Below are 15,006 nucleotides of genomic sequence, written 5' to 3' on the forward strand. Positions count from 1 at the left end.
AGGTCGTTCAGACATTTAATGACCGTGGCACTGGTCATGTCCGGGCAGGGGTTGGTGAATGGGAAACGGGAGTACTCATCAATAATGTTGAGGAAGTACACATTGCGGTCGGAGGAGGGGAGAGGCCCTTTAAAATCAACGCTCAGGCGCTTGAAGGGGCGAGTGGCTTTTATCAGGTGAGCCCTGTCTGGTCTATAAAAGTGCGGTTTGCACTCAACGCAGACTTGGCAGTTCCTGGTCATGGTCCTGACCTCCTCAATGGAGTAAGGCAGGTTGCGGGCCTTGATGAAGTAGAAGAACCTGGTGACCCCCGGGTGGCAGAGGTCATTGTGGAGGGCCTGCAGTCTATCGATCTGCGCGCTGGCGCAGGTGCCACGCGATAGAGCATCCGGGGGTTCATTGAGCTTCCCAGGCCGGTACAAGATCTCGTAATTGTAGGTGGAAAGTTCGATTCTCCACCTCAAGATCTTGTCGTTTTTGATTTTGCCCCTCTGCTTGTTGTTAAACATAAACGCAACTGAACGCTGGTCAGTGAGCAGGGTAAATCGTTTTCCGGCCAGGTAGTGCCTCCAATGACGCACAGCCTCCACAATAGCCTGGGCCTCCTTCTCAACGGCGGAGTGTCTGGTCTCCGGGCCCTGGAGGGTTCATGAAAAGAAGGCCATGGGTCTCCCCGCCTGATTGAGGGTAGCGGCCAGGGCAAAGTCGGATGCGTCGCTTTCCACCTGGAAGGGGATGGATTCGTCCACTGCGTGCATGGTGGCTTTGGCAATGTCTTCCTTGATACGGTGGAAGGCTAAGCGGGCCTCTGCCGTCACGGGAAAAGAGGTGGACTTGATCAGCGGACGGGCCTTGTCCGCATAGTAGGGGACCCACTGGGCGTAATAAGAGAAAAACTCTAGGCACCTCTTCAGGGCCTTGAGGCAGTGGGGCAGTGGGAGTTCCATAAGGGGACGCATCCGGTCGGGGTCGGGACCGATGACTCCGTGTTCCACAACACAGCCAAGGATGGCGAGGCGGGTTGTGCGGAATATGCACTTCTCCTTGTTATACGTCAGGTTGAGGAATTTGGCGGTGCAGAGGAATTTTTCGAGGTTTGCGTCATGGTCCTGCAAGTCATGGCCGCAGATGGTCACATTGTCCAGATATGGGAAGGTGGCCTGCAACGCATTTTAATCGACCATCCGGTCCATCTCCCTTTGGAAGACGGAGACCCCGTTGGTGACGCCAAAGGGAACCCTAAGGAAGTGATAGAGGCGGCCGTTTGCCTCAAAGGCAGTATACTGGCGGTCCTCAGGGCGGATAGGGAGCTGGTGGTATGCTGATTTCAGGTCAATGGTCGAGAAGACGCGGTACTGCGCGATCTGGTTGACCATATCAGCTATACGGGGGAGTGGGTAAGCGTCCAGCAGGGTGTAGCGATTTATTGTCTGGCTGTAGTCGATGACCAGGCGCTGCTTCTTGCCGGTCTTAACGACAACAACCTGGGCTCGCCAGGGGCTGGTGCTGCCCTCAATAATCCCCTGCTTCAGGAGCCGCTCCACTTCGGTTTTAATGAAAACCCTGTCCCCGGCACTGTATCGCCTGCTCTTTGTGGCGATGGGCTTACAGTCGGAGGTGAGGTTTGCAAACAGTGGGGGGGGGGGGGGGTGACTCTGAGTGTGGAGAGGTTGCACCTGGTGCGCGGCGGGCAATTTGGAAGCTGCTCGCTGCGGACTGTGAGTGGGGGGAGGGGTCCACCGTACGCCATCGTAACACTTTTAAGGTGGCACTGAAAATCTAACCCCAGTAGAACGGCAGCGCAGAGGTGGGGCAGGACCAGAAGTTTAAAATTATCGTACACAGTCCCGTCTACTACGAGTGTCACCACGCAGTAGCCGCCAATGTACGCCGACTGGGACTCAGAGGCCATAGAAATCCGCTGGTGCGCAGGCAGGACTGGGAGAGAGCAACGCCGCACCGTGTCGGGGTGGATGAAGCTCTCCGTGCTCCCAGAGTCAAAAAGGCAGATTGTATCGTGGCCATTTACCTTAATGTCCATTGTGGACCGGGCCAGCTGGTGCGGTCTTGCTTGGTCCAGCGTAACGGAGGCCAGCATAGGGGTCGGTGTGTTGCTGCGGGTATCAGATGAGGCGGTGTTGGGGTCCTGCTGCGTCCCGGCTGTCGTCCAAGATGGCAGCGTCCATGATCCCCATGTGGCTGGAGGCGTCCAAAATGGCTGCTGTTCTGGTGGTTCGCACATGGCTGGGGAGGCCCAAGATGGCGGCCCGCACGGCCCACACGCGGCGCTGCTGGGGTTCGGGGTGGCTTTGGCCCTGCAGATGCTGGCGTAGTGTCCTTTCTTCCCGCAGCCCGAGCAGATTGCATTTTTCGCCGGGCAGCGCGCTCTGGGGTGTTTGGCCTGGCCACAGAAGTAGCATTTCTGGCCTTGGGGCACTGCTGTCTGGCCTTGGGACACTGCTGCGGTAGTTGGGCCATTGCTGGGATGTGGCTGGGGTGGCACGGCGCTATGAGACGGTCCTACCGTGTCCCAGACTGTCGTTCCCCGCGGCGTCCACGGTGCAGAGGAGTAGGCGTCCATGCCCCGGTAGGCTGCATCCAATGATAGTGCGAGTTCCGAGGCCTTGTTGAGATCGAGGTCACTCTGCTCCAACAGTCGCTGTCGGGTGTAATTGGACCTGTGGCCCGCTACAAAAGCGTCCCGGATAAGTTCCTCTGTGTACACGGCGGCCTTTACATCCTTACAACCACAGGCCCGGCCAAGCATAGACAGCGCCTGGAGGTATTCCTCGGTCGATTCCCCAAGTTGTTGTTTACGACTCCCCAGGAGGTGCCTAGCGTACACCTCGTTCACTGGGCGCGTGTACTGGTCCTTGAGGAGCTTGATAGCATCCGCGTACGAGGTCGCGTCCTGGATGACCGAGTACACTCGGTGGTTCACTTTGGAGGTCAGGACATCCAGTTTGTCCTCGTCAAGGGGTCAAATGTTGCAGATGCTGGGGTCTGTATGAAAAACAAAAAACAAACAAAAAACAATATAAAAAAATGTTTTCCTGACTGACCTGTTTGGGCACCATTCACACCTTTGAATGCTGTGATTATCTCTCTGCCGAGGTGTGATAAAGGGCAGTTAGAAAGATTACCTGTAATCATCTGGCAGTGTTCTCTGACTATATATGCTGTGCCTATATGCATCTCTTCACTTCTCCTGATGAAGGAGCAGCGCTCTGAAAGCTTGCGATTTCAAATAAAGCTGTTGGACTATAACTTGGTGTTGTGTGACTTTTCACATTTGTCCACCCCAGTCCAACACCGGCATCTCCACATCAATCTATTTACAGGAGAGGTTAGTGTTTGGAATGCACTGCCTGATAGGGTGGTGGATACAGATTCAATAGTAGCTTTCAAAAGGGAATTGGATAAATATTGAAGGGAAAAGTATGGGCTATAGGAAATGGGCAGTGGAGTGGGATTAATTGTTTAGCTCTTTCAAAGAGCCGGCACACGCACGAAGGGCCGAATGACCTAATTTTGTGCTGTATGATTCTGTGATTCTGTGGTTCAATGAATTATTGTCCAGGACACCGGGGAGAACTCCAAGGTCGTCTGAAAATGGCGCGACCCAATTGGGCGGCGGACATTGGTCCACAAATCTGTCCCTCACTGCACCCATTTTACCTTCAAAAACTGGGACAATGAAGTTCAATTTCTACCCCATTAACCACAAGCACAGAGTCAACTTCCACATCAACCATACAAAACCCTCCACTAACACCATCAACTCCAAGGCTGTTATATACCCGAAGGACATTAAATCCTGGAGGCATTTATCCTCTGAGCCAATGGGGGCCTTCCCCCCCTCCCCCTCCACCTCCAGGGGCATCACTGTCCTTGTGAACCTTCAGAGACAGTCACCACTTCTTGGGCCATTTTTAATGGGGAATTCTTTCCTGCAGCACTGATATCCTGCCAGCAGGTGCTGGCGGTGCACTTTGTAACAATGAAAGACTTGCGATCAAACAGCGTCTCAACCCAGCCCAGAAACTCACTGCACCCGCAATGCATTACTCGCAAGTGCAGCAGCCATGGTTAGCGAGGAAAATGCAGCAGTCATTTTACACACAGCAAGATCCCACAGAGAGCCAATGAGATGAATGACCAGTTAATCCAATTCCAATTCAATTCCAATTCAAATGCTTTATTGGCATGAAAGTTTACAGAGAACCATATTGCCAAAGCTTACATAGCAAAAAGGTACAGTTTTCCAACATTCTGTAGGTGTCAATCGATTTGACATTTGTTGGGTACATACAATATTACTTTTAAACAATATTAATTTTAAACAGTCTTTCTACTTCATTTGGTACGTTCAATATTAATTTTAAACAGTCTTACTTTTAAACAGTCCTCAGGTTGTGACATGTTGTTACATATTTGGCCCCAAGGTATGGTCTGTCTCCTTCTCCCAGGACTAATCTCAATTTTGACAGGTCATCCAATTCCTTGAAATCTGGGGTTGTTTGGCTTAGCTTGTTGAATAATATGTTTCTTGATGTGTTGAATTTTTCGCATTTTAGGAGGAAATGCATTTCTGTTTCAACCTCGCCGGCCAGACATTGATCGCATATTCTATTCTCTCTAGGCTGCCAGGATTTCTTGTATCTGCCTTTTTCAATTTCCAGTTGGTGGTCGCTTAGTCTGTACCTGGTGAGGGTCTGTCTCTGTTTTGTGTCTCTGATGGTCGTGAGGTAGTCTGCCAGTTTATATTCTCTTTTTAGGGCCCGGTAACATTCTAATCTGCTTTGGCTTTCGGTTATTTTGTTCCAATGTTCCAGGTAGGTTTCTTTGCATTGTTTAATGATTTGGTTCACTCGGATTGGTGTTTGGACGGCTGTGTTGGTCTGGGGCTGGTCAGGGTCCGGCTGAGTACTTAGTTTCAGTAGCAGCTGACTCAGGGGACTCTTTTCTGGGTTTAGCTCTTGGGTCTGAAAGGCTTTGAAATGAAGGGTGTCTGGGGAGCTAGATTTGAGGTGATTTAGGAAGTTTAGTGCTCGTTTTTGGATGTTTATTATCAGTGGGTATCTGCCTAGTTCGGCTCTTTGGCGGTGCTGGTTGAGGGAGGAATGTTGGCCCGGACACCAGGAGAACTCCCCTGCTCCTCTTTGCCATGGGATCTGAATCACCCACTTGAGGCAGACTGAGGCCTTGGATTAACATCTCACCTGAAGGGCAGCCCCTCTGCCCATTAGCAGACTGAGCTAGTTGTAGGAACAGGAGTGGGCCATTCAGCCCCTGGAGATTTTTTCCGCCTTTCAATGAGATCAGGGCTGATCTGCACCTCAACTCCATTTACCCGCCTTAGCTCCAAAGATCAAACCTTCCTCACAAACAGTGGACATAAGAACATAAGAAATAGGAGCAGGAATCGGCCATTTGGCCCTTCGAGCCTGCTCCGCCATTCAATAAGATCATGGCTGATCTTGTACCTCATCTCCACTTTCCTGCACGATCCCCATATCCCTGGATTCTCTTACTATCCAAAAAATCTATCGATCTCTGTCTTGAATATACTCAATGACTGAGCCTCCACAGCCCTCTGGGGTAGAGAATTCCAAAGATTCACCACCCTCTCAGTGAAGAAATTTCTCCTCATCTCAGTTCTAAATGACTGACCCCTTATTCTGAGACTGTGACCCCTGGTTCTAGACTCCCCAGCCAGGGGAAACACCCTCCCTGCATCTACCCTGTCAAGCCCTGTAAGAATTTTGTATGTTTCAATGAGATCACCTCTCATTCTTCTAAACTCTAGAGTATATAGGCCTAGTCCACTCAATCTCTCCACATAGGACAATCCCCCCATCCCAGGAATCGGTCTGGTGAACCTTCCTTGCACTCCCTCTATGGCCACTATATCCTTATATAGGTAAAGAGACCAAAACTGTACACAATACTCCAGGTGAGGCCTCACCAGGGCCCTATATAATTGCAGTAAGACGTCTATAATCTTATACTTAAATCCTCTTGTATTAAATGCCAACATACCATTTGCTTTCCTAATTGCTTGCTGTACCTGCATGTTAAATTTCAGTGATTCATATACAAGGATATCCAGGTCCCTCTGAACACCAACATTTCCCAATCTCTCACATAGATAGGACAAGGAAGAAGGTTCTGTTAAAGGTGTATGAACAGCTAGGGGTCAAATTAAAAAACAGAACCTCAAGGGTAATAATCTCTGGATTATTACCTGAGCCACGAGCGAATTTGGCTAGGATAAATAAAATTAGAGAGTTAAATGCGTGGCTCCAAGACTGGTGTGGGAAAAATGGGTTTCACTTCTTGGGACACTGGCACCAGTACTGGGACAGGAGGGAGCTGTTCCGTTGGGACGGACTTCACTTGGCCAATGCTGGGACTAGAATCCTGGCGAATCATATAACCAGGGCTGTAGAGAGGGCTTTAAACTAGTTAGTGGGGGGGGGAGGTTTCTAGAGAGCAAATAATAAAAATGACTACGGAGAAGGTCATAGACTTAGGTAGCAGTGGGGGAATTAAAAAACAGAGCGTGTCAGGAAGGGACAGAAGGTATGGAGTAAAAGGTAAAGTAGTAAAAGGGGAAAAAACAGGAACTAAGTGCCACAAAACATATTTGAAATTTCTTTATCTGAATGCACGTAGCATTCGTAACAAAATGGACGAGTTAACGGCACAAATAACTACATATGGGTATGATCTTGTGGCCATTACAGAAACATGGCTGCAGGGTGACCATGACTGGGAATTAAATATACCAGGTTATTTAACAATCAGGAAGGACAGGCAGGAAGGAAGGGGAGCTGGGGTGGCTATGTTAATAAAGGAAGGAATCACTGTAATACAGAGAAATGATATTGGGTCAAAGGATCAGGATAGTGAAACAGTTTGGTTGGAGATACGGAATAATAAGGGGAAGAAAACCATTAGTGGGCGTAGTCTATAGGCCTCCGAACAGTTGCAACTCTGTTGGACGGAGTATTAATCAGGAAATAGTTGAAGCTTGTAATAAGGGAACAACTATAATTATGGGGGATTTTAACTATCATATTAACTGGACAAATCAATTTGGGCAGGGCAGCCTTGAGGATGAGTTCATTGAGTGTATTAGGGATGGGTTTCTTGAGCAGTATGTAACTGAACCGACCAGGGGGGCAAGCAACCTTAGATCTGGTCCTGTGTAATGAGACAGGATGTCCTAGTAAAGGATCCCCTTGGAATGAGTGACCATAACATGGTTGAATTCCATATTCAATTAGAGGGTGAGAAGGTTGGTTCTCAAACAAGCGTGCTGAACTTGAATAAAGGAGACTATGAAGGTATGAGAGTGGAATTGATTAGAGTGGACTGGGAAAATAGATTAAAGGATAAGATGGTACATGATCAGTGGTGTACATTTAAGGAGTTATTTTACAACTTCCAAAAAATATATATTCCACTGAGGTAAATAGGGTGTAAAAGAAAAGATAGCCATCCGTGGCTAAGTAAAGTAATTAAGGATAGTATCCAACTAAAAACAAGGGCATATAAGGTAGCCAAATCTAGTGGGAGGATAGAAGATTGGGAAGTCTTTAAAAGACAGCAAAAAATAACTAAAAGATTGATTAAGAAAGGGAAGATAGATTATGAAAGTAAATTAGCAAAAAATATAAAAACAGATAGCAAAAGTTTCTATAGTTATATAAAAGAAAAAGGGTGGCTAAAGTAAATGTTGGTCCCTTAGAGGATGAGACCGGGAAATTAATGGTGGGAAACATGGAGATGGCAAAAACGCTGAACAATTATTTTGTATCAGTCTTTACAGTAGAGGACACTAAGAATATCCCAACACTGGACAAACAGGAGGCTCTAGGTGGGGAGGAGCTAAATATGATTAAAATCACGAAGGAAGTGGTACTTGGTAAAATAATGGGTCTCAAGGCGGATAAATCCCCTGGACCTGATGGCTTACATCCTAGGGTCTTGAGGGAAGTGGCGGTAGGGATTGTGGATGCATTGGTAATAATTTTCCAAAACCCCCTGGACTCAGCAAAGGTCCCGGCAGATTGGAAAACTGCTAATGTAACACCCTTATTTAAAAAGGGTAGTAGGCAGAAGGCTGGAAACTATAGACCTGTTAGCCTAACATCTGTGGTTGGTAAAATATTAGAGTCCATTATTAAGGAGACAGTAACGGGACATTTGGATAAACATAATTTAATAGGACAAAGTCAGCATGGTTTTATGAAGGGGAAGTCATGTTTGACAAATTTGCTTGAGTTCTTTGAGAAAGTAACATACAGGGTGGATAAAGGGGAACCAGTGGACGTAGTGTATTTAGATTTCCAAAAGGCATTTGACAAGGTGCCACACAAAAGATTATTGCTCAAGATAAAAAATCATGGGATTGGGGGTAATATTCTGGCATGGGTGGAGGATTGGCTATCTAACAGAAAGCAGAGTTGGGATAAATGGTTCGTTCTCAGACTGGCAATCAGTAACTAGTGGTGTTCCGCAGGGGTCAGTGCTGGGTCCCCAACTCTTTACAATCTAGATTAATGATTTAGAGGAGGGGACCGAGTGTAACATATCAAAGTTTGCAGATGATACAAAGATGGGAAGGAAAGTAGTGAGTGAAGAGGACATAAAAAACCTGCAAAGTAAGTGGGCAGAGATTTGGCAGATGGAATACAATACTGGAAAGTGTGAGGTTATGCACTTTGGCAGGAAAAATCATAGAGCAAGTTATTATCTTAATGGCAAGAAACTGGAAAGTACTGAAGTACAAAGGGATCTGGGGGTCCTGGTGCACGAAACTCAAAAAGTTAGTATGCAGGTGCAGCAAGTGATCAAGAAGGCCAATGGAATGTTGGCTTTTATTGCTAGGGGGATAGAATACAAAAACAGGGAGGTATTGTTGCAGTTGTACAAGGTATTGGTGAGACGGCACCTGGAATACTGCATACAGTTTTGGTGTCCATACTTAAGAAAAGACATACTTGCTCTCGAGTCAGTACAAAGAAGGTTCACTCGGTTAATCCCGGGGATGAGGGGGTGGACATATGAGGAGAGGTTGAGTAGATTGGGACTCTATTCATTGGAGTTCAGAAGAATGAGAGGCGATCTTATTGAAACATATAAGATTGTGAAGGGGCTTGATCGGGTGGATGCGGTGAGGATGTTCCCAATGATGGGTGAAACTAAAACTAGGGGGCATAATCTTAGAATAAGAGGCTGCTCTTTCAAAACTGAGATGAGGAGAAACGTCTTCACTCAGAGGGTAGTAGGTCTGTGGAATTTGCTGCCCCAGAAAGCTGTGGAAGCTACATCATTAAATAAATTTAAAACAGAAATAGACAGTTTCTTAGAAGTAAAGGGAATTAGGGGTTACGGGGAGCGGGCAGGAAATTGGACATGAGTCTATGTTCGGTTAGGTCATGGCCCTGTGGGTAACGGAGCGGGCCCAGGGGCCATGTAGCCTGGTTCTGCTCCTACTTCTTGTGTTCTAATTATGTGTTAGATTTCAGGAGATGGTTCTATTCCTGTTCCCGGCTGGGGTGGAGATCACCTTTTACAGAAGGTAAGTACTGTAGAAAATATAGGGACAGTGATTTCCTGGGCGAGTTTCGATCGCCTAGATGGGTTGGAGAGGAATTTCCCAGATTTTTTCTCCCAAATTGGCCATTGGGTTTTTTATCTGTTTTTTCGCCTCTCCCAGGAAATCACATGGGTTTGGGAGGGATGTAGAGTGATAGTAGATTTGAGGTTAGGATCAGATCAGCCATGATCTTATTGAATGGTTCAAGGGGCCGATTGGCCTACTCCTGCTCCTATTTCTTATGTTCTTATGTTCTCACCATTTGAAAATTACTCTGATTTTCTAATTTTCCTACAAAGTGGATAACTTCACATTTCTCCACATTATATTCGATTTGTCATGTTCTTGCCCACTCACTTAGCCTGTCTATATCCCCTTGAAGCTTCTTTGCATCCTCCTCACAACTTCCATTCCCACCTAGCTTTGTATGGACAACCATGGCAAATGCACTATAATGTGGATAAATGTGAGGTTATCCACTTTGGTGGCAAAAACAGGAAGGCAGATTATTATTTGAATGGCAATAGATTGGGAGAAGGGGAAGTGCAAAGAGACCTGGGTGTTTTTGTGCACCAGTCGCTGAAGGTAAGCATGCAGGTGCAGCAGGCGGTTAAGAAGGCAAATGGTATGTTGGCCTCCGTAGCAAGAGGGTTCGAGTACAGGAACAAGGATGTCTTGCTACAGCTGTACAGGGCCTTGGTGAGACCGCACCTTGAGTATTGTGTGCAGTTTTGGTCGCCTTACCTGAGGAAGGACGTTCTTGCCATGGAAGAAGTACAGCGAAGATTGACCAGGCTGATACCTGGGATGGCAGGAATGACGTATGAGGAGAGATCCAGTTGTCGTGGTCCACGTTGGTACCAACGACATAGATAGGACAAGGAAGGAGGTTCTGCTGAGGGAGTTTGAGCAGCTAGGGGCCAAATTAAAAAGCAGAACCACAAGGGTAATCATCTCTGGATTATTACCTGAGCCACGAGCGAATTTGGCTAGGACAAATAAAATTAGAGAGTTAAATGCGTGGCTCAAAGACTGGTGTGGGAGAAATGGGTTTTGCTTCCTGGGACACTGGCACCAGTACTGGGGCAGGAGGGAGCTGTTCCGTTGGGACGGGCTTCACTTGGCCAGTGCTGGGACTAGAGTCCTGGCGGATCATATAACTAGGGCTGTAGAGAGGGCTTTAAACTAACTAGTGGGGGGGAGGTTCCTAGAGAGCAAATAATAAAAATGACAACAGAGAAGGTCATAGACTTAGGTAGCAGTGGGGAAATTAAAAACCAGAGCGTGTCAGGAAGGGGCAGAAGGTATGGAGTAAAAGGTAAAGTAATAAAAAGGGCAAAAGCAGGAACTAAGTGTCACAAAACATCTTTGAAAGTTCTCTATCTGAATGCACGTAGCATTCGTAACAAAATAGACGAGTTAATGGCACAAATAACTACATATGGGTATGATCTTGTGGCCATTACAGAAACATGGCTGCAGGGTGACAATGCCTGGGAATTAAACATACCAGGTTATTTAACGATCAGGAAGGACAGGCAGGAAGGAAGGGGAGGTGGGGTGGCTATGTTAATAAAGGAAGGAATCACTGTAATACAGAGAAATGATATTGGGTCAAAAGATCAGGATAATGAAACAGTTTGGGTGGAGGTAAGGAATAATAAGGGGAAAAAACACCAGTGGGCGTAGTCTATAGGCCTCCGAACAGTGGCAACTCTGTTGGACGGAGTATCAATCAGGAAATAGTTGAGGCTTGTAATAAGGGAACACCTATAATCATGGGGGATTTTAGCTATCATATTAATTGGACAAATCAAATTGGGCAGGGCTGCCTTGAGGATGAGTTCATTGAGTGTATTAGGGATGGGTTTCTTGAGCAGTATGTAACTGAACCGACCAGGGGGCAAGCAACCTTAGATCTGGTCCTGTGTAACGAGATGGGATTAATTAAAAATGTCCTAGTAAAGGATCCCCTTGGAATGAGTGACCATAACATGGTTGAATTCCATATTCAATTAGAGGGTGAGAAGGTTGGATCTCAAACAAGCGTGCTAAACTTGAATAAAGGAGACTATGAAGGTATGAGAGCGGAATTGAGTAGAGTGGATTGGGAAAATAGATTAAAGGGTAAGACGATACATGATCAGTGGTGTACATTTAAGGAGTTATTTTACAACTTCCAAAAAATATATATTCCACTGAGAAGAAAAGGGTGTAAAAGAAAAGACAGCCATCCGTGGCTAAGTAAAGAAATTAAGGATAGTATTCGACAAAAAACAAGGGCATATAAGGTAGCCAAATCTAGTGGGAGGATAGAGGATTGGGAAAACTTTAAAAGACAGCAAAAAATAACAAAAAGATTGATTAAGAAAGGGAAGATAGATTATGAAAGTAAATTAGCAAAATATATAAAAACAGATAGTAAGAGTTTTTATAGTTATATAAAAAGAAAAAGGGTGGCTAAAGTAAATGTTGGTCCCTTAGAGGATGAGACCGGGAAATTAATGGTGGGAAATATGGAGATGGCAAAAACACTGAATGAATATTTTACATCAGTCTTTACAGTAGAAGACACTAAGAATATCCCAACACTGGAGAAACAGGGGGCTAAAGGGGGGGAGGAGCTAAACACAATCAAAATCACTAAGGAAGTGGTACTCGGTAAAATAATGGGACTCAAGGCGGATAAATCACCTGGACCTGATGGCTTACATCCTAGGGTCTTGAGGGACGTGGCGGTAGGGATTGTGGATGCATTGGTAATAATTTTCCAAAACTCCCTGGACTCGGCAAAGGTCCCGGCAGACTGGAAAACTGCTAATGTAACGCCCTTATTTAAAAAGGACTGTAGACAGAAGGCTGGAAACTATAGACCGGTTAGCCTAACATCTGTGGTAGGTAAAATTTTGGAGTCCATTATTAAGGAGACAGTAACAGGACATTTGGATAATCATAATTTAATAGGACAAAGTCAGCATGGTTTTATGAAGGGGAAGTCATGTTTGACAAATTTGCTGGAGTTCTTTGAGGAAGTAACGTATAGGGTGGATAAAGGGGAACCAGTGGACGTAGTGTATTTAGTCTTCCAAAAGGCATTTGACAAGGTGCCACACAAAAGATTATTGCTTAAGATAAAAAATCACGGGATGGGGGTAATATTCTGGCATGGATAGAGGATTGGCTATCTAACAGAAGGCAGAGAGTTGGGATAAATGGTTCATTCTCAGACTGGCAATCAGTAACTAGTGGTGTTCCGCAGGGGTCAGTGCTGGGTCCCCAACTCTTTACAATCTATATTAATGATTTGGAGGAGGGGACCGAGTGTAACATATCAAAGTTTGCAGATGATACTAAGATGGGAGGGAAAGTAGTGAGTGAGGAGGACATAAAAAACCTGCAAGGGGACATCGACAGGCTAAGTAAGTGGGCAGAGATTTGGCAGATGGAATACAATACTGGAAAGTGTGAGGTTATGCACTTTGGCAGGAAAAATCGTAGAGCAAGTTATTATCTTAATGGCAAGAAACTGGAAAGTACTGAAGTACAAAGGGATCTGGGGGTCCTGGTGCACGAAACTCAAAAGGTTAGTATGCAGGTGCAGCAAGTGATTAAGAAGGCCAATGGAATGTTGGCTTTCATTGCTAGGGGGATAGAATATAAAAATAGGGAGGTATTGCTTCAGTTGTACAAGGTATTGGTGAGACCGCACCTGGAATACTGCGTACAGTTTTGGTGTCCATACTTAAGAAAGGACATACTTGCTCTCGAGTCAATACAAAGAAGGTTCACTCGGTTAATCCCGGGGATGAGGGGATGGACATATGAGGAGAGGTTGAGTAGATTGGGACTCTACTCATTGGAGTTCAGAAGAATGAGAGGCGATCTTATTGAAACATATAAGATTGTGAAGGGGTTGGATCGGGTGGATGCGGGGAGGATGTTCCCGATGATGGGTGAAACTAGAACTAGGGGGCATAGTCTTAGAATAAGGGGCTGCTCTTTCTAAACTGAGATGAGGAGGAACTATTTCACTCAGAGGGTGGTAGGTCCATGGAATATGCTGCCCCAAAAAGCTGTAGAAGCTACATCATTACATAAATTTAAAACAGAAATAGACAGTTTCCTAGAAGTAAAGGGAATTAAGGGTTACGGGGAGCGGGCAGGAATTTGGACATGAGTCTAGGTTCGGATCGGTCATGGCCCTGTGGGTAGCGGAGCGGGCCCAGGGGCCGTGTAGCCTGATCCTGCTCCTATTTTGTATGTCTAATTCTGTTAGATTCAGGAGATGGTTCTGTGATAGTGGATTGGCGGTTAGGATCAGATCAGCCATGATCTCATTGAATGGCGGAGCAGGCTCGAGGGGCCGATTGGCCTACTCCTGCTCCTATTTCTTATGTTCTTATGTTCTTATTAGATTGTGTCGATTGGGCTTATACTCACAGGAGTTTAGAAGATTGAGAGGGGGTCTCATCGAAACCTATAAAATTCTGTCAGGCCTGGACAGACTAGATGCAGGAAGGATGTTTATGATGGCCGGGGAGTCCAGAATCAGGGGTCACAGTCTAAGGATAAGGGGTAAGCCATTTAGGACTGAAATGCGGAGGAATTTCTTCACCCAGAGAGTGGTGAACCTGTAGAATTCTCTGCCACAGATGGCCAGTTCATTAAATATATTCAAAATGGAGTTGGATATATTTCTTAAGTCTAAAGGGATCAAGGGATATGGGGAGAAGGCAGGGACAGGGTACTGAATTTGGATGATCAGCCATGATCTCATTGAATGGCGGAGCAGGCTCGAAGGGTCGAATGGCCTACTCCTGCTCCTATCTTCTATGTTTCTATCCACCGCCCCAGAACCGCTCATGGTCGATGCTGCCACCTTCTCCATAGATGAAAGATTAAAGTATCTCCATCCTGTGAATGTGGAGCTCCTAATCAGACCCTGGAGCCCATCATTGAGCGCTGCCCGCAGAGGAAATTCACAGGCAGCCTACAAGATATCCGCTGTTACACCGCAAGCTTTGGCCTGGATATCTGACTGAGACATTGACATCTGATTGGCTATTCTACTCCCATACGGGAGAAAGGAAGAAGAAGCCCCAGTGCCCTGTATCCCACATCATAGAAGAATAGGGGGAAGGCAGCAGCAGCCAACTTCCTGGCACCATGGGTGGTTCTGCTGCACAAGACGGGAGGAAAAAGGCTGGGCGAGCTATAGTAATAGGGGATTCTATTGTAAGGGGAATAGATAGACGTTTCTGCGGCCGCAAACGAGACTCCAGGATGGTATGTTGCCTCCCTGGTGCAAGGGTCAAGGATGTCTCGGGGTGGCTGCAGGGCATGCTGGAGGGGGAGGGGGAACAACCAGTTGTTGTGGTGCATATAGGTACCGACGA

The sequence above is a fragment of the Somniosus microcephalus genome, unplaced genomic scaffold (assembly GCF_052327205.1).
Source record: "Somniosus microcephalus isolate GS21.2 unplaced genomic scaffold, FLI_Smic_1.0 unresolved_chr1, whole genome shotgun sequence".
Classification (NCBI taxonomy): Eukaryota; Metazoa; Chordata; class Chondrichthyes; order Squaliformes; family Somniosidae; genus Somniosus; species Somniosus microcephalus.